The sequence below is a fragment of the Ornithodoros turicata genome, chromosome 5 (genome assembly GCF_037126465.1).
Source record: "Ornithodoros turicata isolate Travis chromosome 5, ASM3712646v1, whole genome shotgun sequence".
Taxonomy (NCBI): Eukaryota; Metazoa; Arthropoda; class Arachnida; order Ixodida; family Argasidae; genus Ornithodoros; species Ornithodoros turicata.
Window position 1 is genome coordinate 26,417,400 of NC_088205.1, and position 15,751 is coordinate 26,433,150.

At 45.9% G+C, this 15,751-nt stretch overlaps 1 protein-coding gene and 1 long non-coding RNA gene across 5 annotated transcripts in view; one reads left to right on the plus strand and one right to left on the minus strand.

Annotated features, from left to right (window-relative positions):
• LOC135394250 (ETS homologous factor-like) overlaps positions 1 to 15,751 on the plus strand; it is a 134,356-nt gene that overhangs the window by 34,412 nt on the left and 84,193 nt on the right. The gene's annotated exons all lie outside the window — the stretch shown is intronic.
• The window catches only part of LOC135394252 (uncharacterized), a 42,619-nt gene continuing 35,048 nt past the window's right edge, over positions 8,181 to 15,751 (minus strand). Inside the window, exon 3 of the long non-coding RNA XR_010422805.1 lies at positions 8,181 to 8,321. This is a non-coding gene — a long non-coding RNA (uncharacterized LOC135394252). The remainder of the gene's footprint in view (positions 8,322 to 15,751) is intronic.

The window sequence follows — 15,751 nt, forward strand, 5'->3', positions numbered from 1 at the left end:
CAGCATCTTACTTAGGTGGGATTATACTTTGAGGAGAATTTCCATTGTGGCATCATCACTCTGTAAATTGTCGTGCGTTGTACATTTGATGTCAGGCAAGGGACATGTTTCCAAAGAGATGTAAGAGAATTAGTGGTGACGAACAATATTGTTTTTACATATTTGCGAACGTGACCGAAATGGAAATCACTTTTTTTTTCATCTTGTTATTTTTGTATCTGCGTGACTGTGCATGTGCGTGTGTACGGCTACGGGTAGTTCCTGCTTTGAACCAGCGTCTATTTCTTGCTGTTACAGTTGGTTGCGTTCCCGTTTTCTCAAGTCGTTCAAAGTAAACTGACTTTCGAACAAACGTATGAGACAGCGAGAGGCGTTAGTGCGGTTGACAAGTGCATTGCGAAAAGAACACAAAAAAAGAAACACAAGACCAAACAGGACAAGAGCTTGCCCTGCTTTGTCTTGTGTTGTTCGGCTGTTTTCGCAACGAGAAGCATTTGTCCTTTGAGTGTTGAATGTTGGGGTAGTGACAGGGTTCTATCGGGAATCACAAGAACAAGGGCGTTGCAATACAAGGGGTCAATATTACAGTTACATTATAAATCCTTATCATTACCGACACGTACCTACACTCTAACAACAGAACTTCACCGCATAGCACGCTGTGCGCCAAACGTTGCCGCGAATGATAGGGTTATCGCTTTTGATTCGAGGAGAGAGGTGGGCGTACGCCTTTTTGTGGTAATTTGGATATATGAAAATTGCCACAAAAAGGCGTACGCCCCCCTCTCTCTTCGAATCAGAAGCGATAAACCTATAATCCTTGGCAATGGTTGGAGCACAACGTGCTATGCGGTGAAGTTCGGTTTTTAGAGTGTAATACTGAAATAATAAAGGCCACCCCCTATACACTCTCAGAAATGAACTTCACCGCATAGCACGCTCCTAGCCAACCACCAACCCGAGTGACAGCGTTCTCGGTCTGATTTGATAAAAAACTGGGGGGGCGGGGGGCGTACGCCATTTTTGTGGCAATTATGAACTGCATAACGCCACAAAAACCACGCCAGCCACGTTTTCCGCAAATCGGGGGCGAGAACGATGTCACTAGTGTTAATGGTTGGCTACGCGCGTGCTATGCACGTGCTTTTCTTTCTTTCCTGTTTTTTATTTTGCTAGTCGTGACGACGCCCACTTCTGTGTGGCCAGCAAGGGCGAGCCGATCTTGCCATTAACCCCTCCCCCTCATTTTAAGAGTGTATAGGGGGTGGCCTTTATTATTTCAGCATTAGACACGTGTCGGCAATGGTAAGGAATTACAATGTAATCTGTAATAATAACCCCTCGTATTCACCACCACCAGCACCACCACCACCACCACCATAATCATTTTTAAGAGTGTAGGGGTACACAGGAAATGAGGTGAGAGGGTTGTCGCCAAACATTTGGGGGCGTGGATAAATCACAAGCTTGTGATCACGCCATTTTCCTTTCTTTCCCAAAGAATACCTCTCAGTGAAATAATACTTTCCACTCTCTTCGATTCTCACATTCCGGCTCCGAAACGCATGCGCTCACAGCGATAGAACATTACAAAGTAGCATTCAACAGGGACGATGAAAAAAAATCAACCCATCACGGAAGCCCAATTCATCATCGACGCGCTTCCGTCAAGGTCACAGCGACGCATAGATATTTCCCGATTATTGAATATCTAGGCGAAACTAGCGAAGCGTCCTATATGACCGCTTCCGGTGGAGCTTGCCGCATATATTGTGATTGCTTCAGTGGACGAACGTCGGCTACACGGGGTCAAGGAAGGAACAAAACGATGTTTGTATGATAATTATACTTGCTTCCCATTTCACCACAAAAACACCGCGACACTGCGACACACGGGAGAGCCGGATTGAGGGTTAGTTACAGTAACAGGCAGCTCTATCTGACATTATTAATCTTTGAAGTCTGTGTTAGCGCCGCGAAGCAACTGTGGCTATGAGCTGCATACAGACGTACGTGGACCATGAGTTATCATGAGTTGATTGGTTGACTGACTGGTAAAAGAAAAAAGAGCGGAGACGTTAGTCCCAAACTACTTGGAACTGGCTACTCCAGGACGCGTTATTTAGGGCTCACTATCTGAAAAACAAACCAAGGGAAAGGAGGGTGGGGAAAAACGAAGGAAAGAAAAACTATACAGACCTGTACACTCTGTGAGGCACACATGCCCAGACGCGATCGAGTGAGAAAAACTCAATGCACGGAAATACAAACACACAAAGAGCGTCACAGAGTGTCGAAGATGTCCGTTGGGACGAGGAATTTCACAAGGGCGCGCATGGCTGATTTCCAGGCCAGCACCCAAGAACCTTTTCGGTGGAGTATGGGCGATTAGGCGGGCCAGCGATGACACAAGGGTACGGCGGCGTGCACTGTACCGCGGGCAGCCTTGGAGTATGTGATGCACGTCTTCAACTACACAACGCAGAACGCAGTTGGGGAAGAAACCCTGCCGAGCTTAAACAATAGTCGGCCGCTGTATGGCACGTCGAGGCGTAGCCTGTAGATGAGCGATGTGGTGGGTCGAGGAAGCGCTGATGGCATATAAAAACGGAGATCTGGGTCCACCTTGCGCAGGAATGACGTAGCAGAGACACTTAATTCTTCGCTAGTGTTCACTGCACAGATGTCTCGTGAGTGTACAGATTGCTCCCTTCGCGTCAGCGCTTATCGTGAGTTCATCATCATGGCTGCCGTCGTTCGTCTCCGTAGTTCGTATGCTGCATGCTCTGTTTCTTGGTTTCGGAAAATCACGGGATCATGGACAATGAGTAACAACTGGCACCAACCCCCATTGCGAAGCGGCGGCTGCAAGAACTATATACCTCACCGGTGCTGGAAGCTATCCGTGGACCCAATACTTTATCCACAGTAGTATATGTCGTGGTGACGCGGTTACGCCCCCGAATGCGGCCATCAAAGCACATCCTCCTATGGGAACGCCTACATTAGTCGAAGGCAATGTCTTATAATGGCAATAGATATGTATCGGATATAACCACTTTACTGATCTCAAGGTTGTGGGTTCGAACCCGGTCGAGGACGCCAGCACTCTGTTGGTGTGGTACAAACTGCTTAGGCACGTTAATCACGATGTGCTGTTTGCTGAGAGTTCAGTGCACGCTAAAGAAACCCCCCGGGAAGGCCAACGTAATCCACCCGGACTTCCTTTTTTTTTTTTTTTTTTTCCTGCACATAACCATAACAATCTACGGATCGCGGTCATCGTGGCATCGTTCCCGATCATAGTCATGTCGTGACGCAAAGCCAGAAATGAGGTAGTACAAAATGTCTCTCGGCTGCTGACGACCGGACAGTTCGGAGTACCCTTGTCGGAGCCATGCCGGAAAAAGAAGCGCTCCGCAGGTCAGCAACAAAGAAACAGCATAACGATACATCAACGCCGCTGTGGATATATTTATATTGTGAACCCGCGAGACACCGCTGGCCACGCGACAACCGAAATAAATGAATCCAGAATGAGTAACGACCCCGTGACGCACGCCGTCGCACACGGGCAGAGAACCCTGGACCTCCACGGCGTGACGGCGCTGAGAAAAAGAAAGTTGCACCTAATATAGCGAAAAACACGGAAGAGGCAGTAGGAAAACGCAGACGAGGGCTCTGTAAAGTAAAGATGGCAGACAGCGGAGCAGATTAATGTGCCCGAAAGATGCATCATGCAGTAAAATGGGTTCCTCTTCTTTGCGCAAACGGTGCAACGGAGAACAAACGTTGACACTCTCTGTCCGTGGTGGTCGCTGTTTGTCTTTGTCAATGCCAGCAGCTTCCAAACGTGCGAGCATACGTGTTCATGCCACCTCTCGTTGTACGTAAGGTCTACGTGTATGGGGGCCAAGTTTTATTAGAGGGCGGAGGGTTGTCAGTGTGTAGGGTAATGTGATATATGTTCAGCCGTGACTCTGCACAGGACTGAAGTTGGGACGCGTCCATTAGACACGTTTGTCGGAGGAGCCAAGGTCAGAGTGGCCTCAGATTGCAGAATAATCGTAAAGGTTTACGTGTCGTCCAATCACGAAAAGCAGAATAAGAAATTGTCGTATTCTTCTTTAAGGCCACGAGTACTTTTCAAAGAATGACTTCAACGTATATATTATAGGCCACAGGCAAAGCCCTCGCCGGCGATTCTACCCTCGGAAAGAGAGCTCACCACATGGCTCGCTTTTCTTCGTTTGACGCCACACTTCTGTCGCTTCACTTCACATTAGATGCTTCTCACATCACTACGGCGAATGGGAAGAACTGTTTCAATTGCAATGCGTCGGGTGGCAACGCCGGCGAAGCGCGCACCACAGTAACCTAATCGATCAAGAGGGTGTTCTTGGCTTCTCACATACGAAACTCCCGCATGAAAAATCTTCTTAATGCTGAGGCCGATCCCAGATTAACCTAGGTTACTGTAGCCGATCGTTCCCAACGGACACAGGCGGAAATGATCTCTTCAATTTAGCCGTTTCCATTGTTGTGTCCCCGGTGTTATTTCGCCGTCACGCAACGGGAGATGTGTAGTTCTACAACGTCTTGTCATTGTCTCGTGAATCCTTAGCGCCTTCGCACGTCATGCCTCAGCTGACTTGTCACCACCAATTTTTGGCGCCACGTTGAGGTGACGTCCGCGCCGACAATATACGCTCCCACTGCCTATTCCCAGTTTTTCGTAGGAAGTCGTTTGTGCGCCAGCAAGTGTGTAGGGTGCTATCCTATAGCTTACTAACTCTCCAAGTCACACCTCCCGTTATTTCTGATGTGTCCAGCTTCCTCCTCATTGATTGACACCTCAACCCTTAAAAGACGACTTCACCGCATAAGACGCTCTTCGCCAACCATCATTTCGAATGATATCGTTCTTTCATAACTGAGAGTGCACGGGCGGGACGCACACTGGGGAAGAAGAACGATACGAACAGCACTATCGTGCACTCTCTCTGTTATAAATGTATTGTACCACCGCGCCGAATCCATCACCGTTCTTAGTTGCGTTTTTAGTCAGTGCGGCTATACTTATTTTCACCTTCTGTTTGCGACTTTTCACCTGACCCTCACGTGATTGCACCTTCATATTCATTCTTGTTGAGAGTGCTGTTCGTATCGTTCTTCTTTACCCGTATATTTCCCTATCCTGCATACTCAGTTATGAATGTATTGCACCAACGTGCTGAATCTGTAACCCTCCTTAGATATCGCCTGTCTCCTGTTTCCAATAAATCAGGGAACAGAAAAATGTCATTCGGAACGGTGGATGTGGTGAGCTTCATTCGTCCTGTACATACCTCACCTTCACACTGTCATCCTTTTCTTTTTTTTTTCTTTTTTCTTCTGGTATAGTCGTGACAATGCCGGCTCGCGTGTAACCAGCAATGGCAAGCCTATTTTGACACTCCCCCCTCTCAGTTTTAACAGAACTTCGCCACGTAACATGCTCCTAGCCATCCACCGTTCAGTTTTAATAGTCAGACACCTTAAGACAAACGTCGGCACAGTTCCCTGTGAAGTCGGCCCAGGACGCACGGTCCCCCCATTACCCTCCAGCCGTGACGTTGCCCGCCTAAGCGTGGTCGACCACGACAAGCAGTACCATGACACCACCACCACCGTCAGTTTTAACCAGGGTGTCGGAGCGAACCGGAACCCAAAACCGAAAAAAAAAAAAACGCTATTTTGGTGCGAACCGGAACGGAATCGAAACCGTATACGTTTTATTTATTTATTTATTTATTTTTTCGCTCAGGAGGGAAACCGAAAAATTTATTTAACGGTTTTCGGTCCAAGAAAAAACTTCGCCGGTTTAGACTTATGAAACTGACGTCGTGTATGAGAGATGAGAGAACTGATGTTCTGAGGCTGGAACAACATAGAAAGGACAAATACATACAAAGCCTCAAACTGCGTAAGAAATTAACGATATCATCCTTTCAACCTTCCTTTCCATACCATCCTTTCCTATCAACGATTCATCCTTCTTCGTTAATTTCTCGTTGACGTCGTGTGTTCTGAAGTTATGTCATTGATACTTTACAAGGGTTACGGTTACGGTGGAATGTATGTCGCTATACTATGACCCTTAAGCTGCCTTTGTAACGTTTTATCGTTCGCGCACATAGACTTAGAGGTACATGTGAACGGTTGTGATTCTCTACCAATGTGCCGCAATGTTCGTTTTAATTCCATCCGCCCAAACCAAACTCTCCTCAACTAAGCAACGACCCAAGGGGGCTGCGTAACGGCTTCTCTACGGTAATGTCGCGCAACGCGTCCCTTGTCTGAGAGCACCGAAGTTGAATATATTTAGGTATCCGCGAGGGCAAGCGCGTGCGAAGTGGCGCTCCTTTTGTGGACCGGACACCAAGAAAAGAAAACGGAGCCGTCGAGCGCGTTTGTGAAGGTGTTCCTCGATTTGCGTCATACTCGTGTGGTGGTGCTTGCTGGCTAGGCAGTAGCAACAGACACTCGGATGGGACGCGAAGGAAGCACTTTACGTATGACACCACGACAAACAAGTCCGTCTGTATTATGCGCTGCAAGAAAGGAGAAAGCCAATTTGAACAGACAGTCACCTACAGGAACCAGGAGCTACCAATTTCACAGCTGCCTATTAATATTGAATATCATGTATGCGGAATACACGGGTTTACATTTAGCAAGATTGATTTTTTTTTCTGGGTATGAATATGCCCACCAGAAGCGGAACCGGTTAAAACTGGTATGAACCGTTATTTTTTTTGCTCCGGAGCAGAACCGGTACCGGACCGTTTATGATAAAACCGGAACGAAAAACGTTTCGGTTCGACACCCTGAGTTTTAACAGTGAGGACTAGCCTGGAGACTTTTCCTTGGAGTACCCGTTAACCATCGATTCTAATCGTCCCATACTCCCCTCTCATCATCTCATCTCATCTTCCAGCAACAATCGTGACACTACCCGCAATACGCTATGGATGTATAGGTCAGCTGTCAGCGCAGCCCCCCAGTTTCTCTCTCTCCCCTATTGTCCGTTGAGCGACCTCACTGGTCCCTCTCCCAAATAAAGGCGTGGCATCCCAAGGTTAGACGCACGTGGTCTCTTCTGTGTCATCTGTGTCTCATCCTCCATCCTTCACCCGTCTCTGTTTTTCTTTTCTTTTTTTGTTGTTATAGTAGTGACGATGCCCACTTCTGTGTGGCCAACAACGACGAGTCGATTCTGCCATGAACCCCCCCCCCCAGCCCCCCTGTGGTGAAAGAGCGGACCAGCTAGCCCCCTCAGCACATCACAGCTGCGGGCCTTCCTTATCAGTTCCCTACGACGCCGACAGACAAATGGCCGTCAAACCGTTGTCCGTCACCATGGATACGGGACATCATGCAAAATCACCGACCCTTTCTGCCCATGAAAGTCCTGTCGCGAGTCATTATAAACCATGCTTCATAGAGGTTGCACACAGAGTCTGCGTTCACCGACCCGCAACTACGCGAGATCGGCTATATGTATGATGCCGCAGCTGCGGTCACTGTGGGCGACTTGAAACCATCGAACACATCCTGACAGAATGCCGCGCATACAACACCATGCGACATTATATACCAGGCTAAAACACGACAGTTACAGTGAAGATGTTGGGACTTTTGGCACCGAACACGAGGGATGCTGCCTTGGCGGCACTTGTGAATTTTTTTCAGAGCTGTGGGATGGACACAACCTTTTAGGATTCTCTGTGCATGATGTTGGGGTAATTGTGAATAGTGGATAATTGTGAATAGTGGACTTCTAGGGAACATATGAATAGTGGACTTCTAGGGAACATATGAATAGTGGACTTCTGAATAGCGAACATGTGAAAAGTGAATAGCGAACTTGCGAGTAGAGCACGTGAGAAGTATTTTTGGGGGGTGGGGTGGGGGTAGGTGGGTGAGAATTTATCTTAGGAGTAGCAGAACAAGTCGGGAGACTAGTTCAATTTCTCCTCTTTTTTTCCCCCTTGCAAACAAACCAACAACAAACGACAGTTACTATGGATGACTAAAAGGGTGATGGTGACGGGGATAGATAGAAAAAAAAATGGTGAGGTGAGTCACAAAGGGGGTGACTAAAAGGGGAGAGGAGCAAAACGCACCATTCCTTGTATTTTTCCACCATTCCCACATTTATTTATTTATTTAATTTTTTTACGGTTTCTTCTTCTAGAATGTTCTCTGGGGATAACAGGCACTGTACCGCAATTTGTGATAGCATGGATGTGCAGTCCTATACGACTTCCTGGGGATAGCTGAAAAAAAAAAAAGACATTACACGTTTTCCACATGTTCATCGGCATGGTTTAATTCATTTGAGCCGTCCTATCAACGTCTTCTCTTATTCGCCGAGTACCATAATCGTTTCTTTAATCTGTGGCAGTCCAACGCACGCATTCTATATTGGTACACGATGTCGCATTAGAGCAACGCGAACCAACCTGCTCTGTCGCGTCCTACTTTAGAAGTCTCCCACAGTGAGAAACCAACAGACCGGTTTCACACAACATCGGGGCGAGCAAGACGTGACAGTTCGGCAAACGCCAATCTCGCTACGGAGTGGTTCGAACCATGTTGACTTTTCTCGTTGTGTGCATACGGTTCCGCGTCCAATCGCGCCTTCGACAAATAGGTCGCGCGAGTTAAAATTCTCCGTTTGACAGCTCGGCAAACACAAGAACGTACATTGACAACAACCAATCACATTCGTAGGCAGAAAGAAAGGACCGATTTCTGATTGGGTCTTTTTTTCGCGCTACGTTCGCCGGTTGAGGTCGAATGACGCCTTTGTTGCTCTGCCCAGAAAACGCAACAGCGACAGACGTTATGGCTGCGTCGGGAGACTCGTTTGAATTGTTGTACTTCAGGGAGGCCGTGTATGGACAAGAAGGACACGTTCAACGTAACTTTATATTATATAATTTTTTGGCTTAATTTTCGATTCTGCTACGTCCGTGGCATATAGTCAGGTATACCGCTCCATATACACTCTAAAAACAGAACTTTACCGCATAGCACGCTGTGCGGCAACTATTGCCACGAATGATATGGTTACCGTTTCTGATTCGAAGAGAGGAGTGGGCGTACGCCTTTTTGTGGCAATTTGGAGATATGAAAATGCCACAAAAAGGCGTACGCCCCCCTCTCTTCGAATCAGAAACGATAACCCTATCATTCTCCGCAATGGTTGGCGCACAGCGTGCTATGCGATGAAGTTCTGTTTTTAGAGTGTATACGGGGCAGTTAAATCCCCGGGCTAAATAATTCGCGAACGGGTGCACCAATCGACGAACTTTCTTTTTTACAAGTATCTGTGCGATACCACCTACAAGCTGCGCACCGTGTGAATGAGTGGCAGGCGCTCATTATTTAAATAAAAATTCAAATGAGTTTCGTAAAAAACATAACTTCTGAAGCAGGGCGCTGTCGACATTAAAATTGGTACTACCCCTTTTGGGACCTTCAGTGGACACCTTTTAGAGAAAAATCTGCCACCGAAGCGGGTCGTTTGTTGCTGTAATTAATTGGTTTCGGTTTACATATTTTGTCGGGACTTCACTGCGACCAAAAATATGTAAACCGAAACCAATTAATTACTGCAACAAATGACCGGCTTCGGTGGCAGATTTTTCTCTAAAAGGTGTCCACTGAAGGTCTCAAAAGGGGTAGTACCCATTTTAATGCCGATAGCGCCCTGCTTTAGAAGTTATGTTTTTTTTTACGAAACTCATTTGAATTTTTATTTAAATAATGAGCGCCTCCCACTCATTCACACGTGCGCAGCTTCTAGGTGGTATCGGACAGATACTTGTAAACAAAGAAAGTTCGTCGATTGGTGCACCTGTTCGCGAATTATTTAGCCCGGGGATTTGACTGAAACACCGGTATAGTAACACTATGAAGAGCGCTGATGCACTTCATTCGCCGCATAGCACGCTGTGCGCGACAACCATTGCCACGAATGATAGCGTGATTCGAAGAGAGGGGGGGGGGGGCGTACGCCTTTTTGTGTCAATTTGGATATATGAAAACTGCCACAAAAGGGCGTACACCCCCTCTTTCTTCGAATCAGAAGCGATAACGCTATCATTCGTGGCAGTGGTTGGCGCACAGTGTGCTATGCGGTGAAGTTCTGTTTTTAGACAGTGGCTGCCATAAAACGTTGACATGCACTCTTAAAAATGAACTTCACCGCATAGCACTCTCCTAGTCAGCCGTCATCTCGAATGATATCGTTATCTGCCCTGATTTGTTGAAAACGGGAGGCGTACGCCTTTTTTGTGTCATTTATGCTGTTCACAGTTGTCACAAAAAAGGCGTACGCCTCCCGTTTTCAACAAATCAGGGCAGATAGCGATATCATTCGAGATGATGGTTGGCTAGGAGTGTGCTATGCGGTGAAGTTAGTTCATTTTAAGAGTGTAAGTAGGAAATACATGCGTGCTGCAATGACAAAATGACTTTTACAGTTCGCACAGACCATTGTATGACTCTTTCCGAAAAGTCTAGCATGTTACTACGTCGAAGTCCCGATAGCAAATGAGTGCTGGTGGATTTGCGTTCGCCCTCGAATGACAGGCCCCGCATCAGCTGTTTCAATTGTTACAAACTGAATAAAATATAGAAAATTGATTATTGTGATATTTTGTGCCATAACATTGGTGGAATATTTAAAAATATATATTTTGCAACGTCCCTCGGTAAGATAGGTGAAAAGAAAATGTTACGCTCAGTATTGACTACCTGAGATGCTGAGGGAATGATGGTACTGTGCGAGTAACTTTAGGTTGTCTGTGTGCTTGCTAAGTAAGCAATCAAGGGGGGATGAGGAGGTAACATTGGGTAGACAAGCGGTCTGCAATCAAACTCTGTAATCACAACATCGAATAGCGTGCTATGATAAACCGTACTTTTTATTGCGCACTAGAAACGTCTATTAACTTGATTGAAAGAGCCGCCGCGCAACAATAGCAATTACGGTGGTCTTTTAATTTCCCGATGATAAATGCAGACTATATATATACATTTATAAGCAGACGTAGGTTAAGCGAGCAGGACCAAGCAAACAGGGTTTTCTTCTTTATCGCCTCCGCGCAGCTGCGCCAGGAGGTCAGCAATCCTCTCGCCCAGTTAACCCAATTCCAGTGACTTGATTAGGGTTAAATATAGGGGCCCCCATGGGCACCATCCGCTATACTGGCCACTCCAGAGAGGGCAGCCTCCAAAGGCCACCCTCAGTTTTATGCAGGCCCTCACGTGACACTGGTTGGATTCAGGAGAAACCATCATTAGGCATTCGCGGTCCTATGTGGACAGCGCACAAAGGAGTTGGACCGCTTCATTTTTATAGGGATCGTCGTTTTCGGGCTTTATTTTTCATATTTCGGAAAGAAAAAGTTTAACATAATACGGTGTAAATATCGGTCTCAGAGCCGCGGAGCGGGAAGCGGGGGGGGGGGGGGGGGGGGGCTGTGTTTTCCAGGACTTCGTGCACTTCCGGTTGCTTTCGTAACTACATGCAATTAATGACCGATTTGTTTCCAGACACAAAATGTGAAGTGATTGAACGGTTGACCACAGGGTAAAGTGAAGTAGATAAAATATTAGAGAAACGTAGTTTCCAGACCCAGCGGGATAAAAAAAAGACAGAAAACCTCTTACAGTTCTTTCTGCATTCGGATCAGTAAAAAGGGAGACGCTGTTTCAAAGCTGGCGATATCAGTACGACACCTAAGCTGAAGTGAGTAGCAAACTGTATGTGCATGTGGATGGCGCTATACTTCAATTATACGATTATAGACTGCGCTATACAAATGGGCGAATGAGATTGCCGTGGAGGCCGAAATTATTTTGCAATATGTATACCAATGCATCGCATTACTGAGACCTATTGTAAGATACGCCTCCTACAAACTTCACCATATAACGTCATGACCGGAGATATGTGGAAAGCGCGGGGCGTACGCCTTTTTGTGACAATTACCATATCCTCATAACTGTCACAAAAAGGCGTGCGCCACCTACAGATCAGGAGAACAGTGTCATTCGGGTCGATGGTTGGCTATAGGCTCGCGTTATGCTCATTTCCAGTCGAGGGTTGATATTTCTGTCTGTATTCTTTCGTGCCTATACCACAAACACTTTCATAACGCCTCCATGTCCAGAGAGCCAAACTAGTGCCCGTGAAAGCCGATAGTGTTTTGACGACAGAAGGTACGGTACCGTTTCCTAGACGCGTTCATCACCGTAATCCACGGAGGAAAAGCATCGCTCTTGAAGAGCTCCCTGAGAGCCGGAAAGTTGAGGAACAACACGGCATATGCATACGTTTCCGCATCACGGAAAGTGCTCGTTCGTGGCCGTCCGCCGCGTGTGCTGTCCTGGACTCAGGGGTTCCCGTGTCAGCCGTGGTCCTCTGCACGTGGAGCCTCGTTCGTGGTTGGGCGGATCTTCTTTGTTCGGTAAATCAGTGAGGATTTTAAGACACACGGCTATGCCCTTATCTGCAGCAATGCCGTGGCCGTATCTGATCACGCTCTAAAGACGGAACTTCACCCGCATAACTGAATCAGAATCAATCGTTATCCAGAATCGTATCGTCGTCTTTCATTGCTTTGTTGAATATGGGAGCCGTACGACTTTTTGTGGGATTTTGAATATATGTATTAATTTCTACAAAAAGGCGTACTCCTCGACCACTCCTGAAATCAGAAGTGACAACTGTATCATTCGGCACAGTTGTTGGCAGCGGGTGATGCAATTCTGTTCTCATATTATATCCTAGCTATAGTCATAAGGCTGCCCACACGAGCGAGGCCAACAACGGAGAGCCGGTCTCCCCACAACCACTTCTGTTTTTAGAGTGCTGAACATATTTGAATTTATTATTCACATATTGAAAAAAAAAAAAAAACATGTTGATGTAGGTTCCATCAACATGGGTGCAGGGTACACCGGGTAGCACTTAACGCTACGTGGACGCGTGCATAGTGAAAAGTGATGAAGGAAAAAGAATAACAAATAAGTGTAGAAGGACCTATGTGACTGCGGAGGAAAACTGACTGCAAAAAGACTGACAAAAAGTCACTCAAGGAAGGGAGAACCCAAGAACCTAAAGAGTAACTGAAATGCGTTGTCTGTCCCAATATTTTTGAATTTGAATATTTGAAAGAGAGGATACCATGCATCCATAGAGCACGCCGCCTATGGGGTGAGGGTCAAGCGCCAAAAATTGTCACATTCAGTTCTGCGAGCGAGGACTGAAGTCGACTGCGAGAGACACTGTTTATTCACACAGACGACATCCCAACGTTACATTCTAGTGGAAGAAGAGCAAAAAACTGCTCACGGGCCGGAACTTCCGGCGCGTCTTATGTGGACCATTTGCACGGCACCAGAATATCGGGAATGATGTACTGTGCACATAGCATGCAGACGACATCCATCTTGGAGAACAACAAGTATACAAGTATATATGCAACAAGTATATATACAAGTGGTATACAAGTCCTAGTCCTTGTATACCATCCCAGATTCCAGATATTATTTCTGGTCGTATGGGTATCGGCATAGCGAAGGCCACAGACAAATATGGATAGCAGAGGCAAAAGTAACACAAAAGGGCAGCCACAACGCTTACTGGTGGCACGTGATGTCCTCCCGTCAGGGAGGACGTCAGGGGAGGACATCACGTGCCACGTGACCTTCCGACGCCACTCGCTCAAACGTCGCCCCCCTACGCATTGCTGATGAAGGCCCAATAAGGCCGAAACAGCTGTCCAATGCTGGTGTGGTGACGTTTGGGACTTATAAACATATGTTCAACGTGCAGCCAAAGAGCCTCTGCTAATTTTCTTCAGTTATATATATATAACTCTCGCGTGGCGGTGGCTTGGTGTGGAAGGGGTGAGATGATGAGTGATTGGATGATGAGGGCACTGCAGGTTTATTTACATTAATATTTACAATGGATACAAGCTATAACGGAAATGAACTGGCTGGGACGATGGCTGAGTCCGGGCTGGGACAGTCGAAGCGTTGCTCCAAAATTTTCTTGGAAGGAGTCCTCTCCCCCATTTCTGGGAACTGAGGGGCGGACTTGTACAAAATACTGCGCAAAAGTATTTAAAATAAGATACTAAATACTCTACGGGAAAAGTATTTAAAATAGAGTATAAAATACTCAAAACTGAAAGTAATTTGAGTAGAGTACTAAATACTCTAAGAAGTATTTAAGATAGTCTTTAAAGTACTTTAGTATTAGCAGTAAGTGAAACGCGTATTCTGAACGTGGCCTTACAAGTGAGGGGAATAAACTTCATCAGCCATGCATATCTTTCATTTGCAACGTCTTGGTGTCAAGTAATGTTTGGTGAACTTTGGTGAACCCAAGTAAACTTTGTTGATATGTTCTGACCCAAAACTTCGTAATCCCTCCTGTATGTCGGTTCGGGTCTTTCAACCTCTGACACATGTTTATTGCTTTGATGACCAGGGAAATAAATGCCGGGATTATCTTGTACCTAATCCCCTGGTGATTCACCTGGCAATATGAATAGGAACGGTTTTCTGACGAAGTTTGCTATTCACAAGCAAGGCCAGGCTTGGGACCAGCCTATTGTACAAGAGGCTAAATGACAGATTCGCGCATTCCCGAAAAAAAGAAAAAGAAGAAACCAGTGAGCTGAAAATCTCTGCACGGCGGAAAGCGTGCTGGATATGGCTTGACGAGGAAGGAAAGTATTTTAAGTACTAAGTAGCAAATACCGAAAAAAGTATTTTAAATACATTAAAAATACTTGTCGCAAAAAAGTATTGAGTAGAGTACCAAGATACCGGAAAAAGTATTTAAAATACTGTATTTTGAGTACGTATTCAAGATACGTACAAGTCTGCTGAGGGGTCGCCCTTCGTGTGACACAGCTGTGGGGTGGAGATGATGAGGTTTTGGGGATGGCTATGCTACATATATATATATATATATATATATATATATATATATATTAAGGAAAAAAAGCCACTAAAGAAACAAGTAAATGACACTAGACGTGTTTGAATATATATCAACGGGTTATCCACCTTCCCAACAGTCTGATTAACATCTTTGGGGCAAGGGGAGCCTTTCTGACTGCATACAATGTTCTACAGAATGGTACCACGAGTTAAACAGTTTGGCCTTAATTTACGGTTATTGGTGTGCACCACAAAATACGAAGTATCCTGCTCTAATTTTCACTTTTGAACCTCATAGTAAGACGAGCAACATGAAGCCTTTGTTCACGACCATGATATAGGGGAAAAAATCTCTATTACTCGTGCATTGAGGGCTGAATGCAGAACCGGCACTGACGGCAGCAAAAGGCAAGAAAAAAGGTATACGGGATAAGGGGGATCTAATCTACGTTGTAGATTATATTAGATTAGAGTAAAAGAAAGGGAGAATTCAACAGGTGTCACATACGGGATTGTAAACACCTATGGAAGACTCACATGACAACAAGGACTGCGAACTCATTCCCATATGCTCCTTCATCACTTTGTACCTGTGTATGTACGGATATCTAACCCAAATAAATTTACAATTTGAAGAAAAATACTGCTATCTTGTAGCACGTGAAATTTTGTGCAGAACTAATGGCTACAAGCGAGCAGGGATGCACACAGTCTCTTAACCTCCTTTGACTAG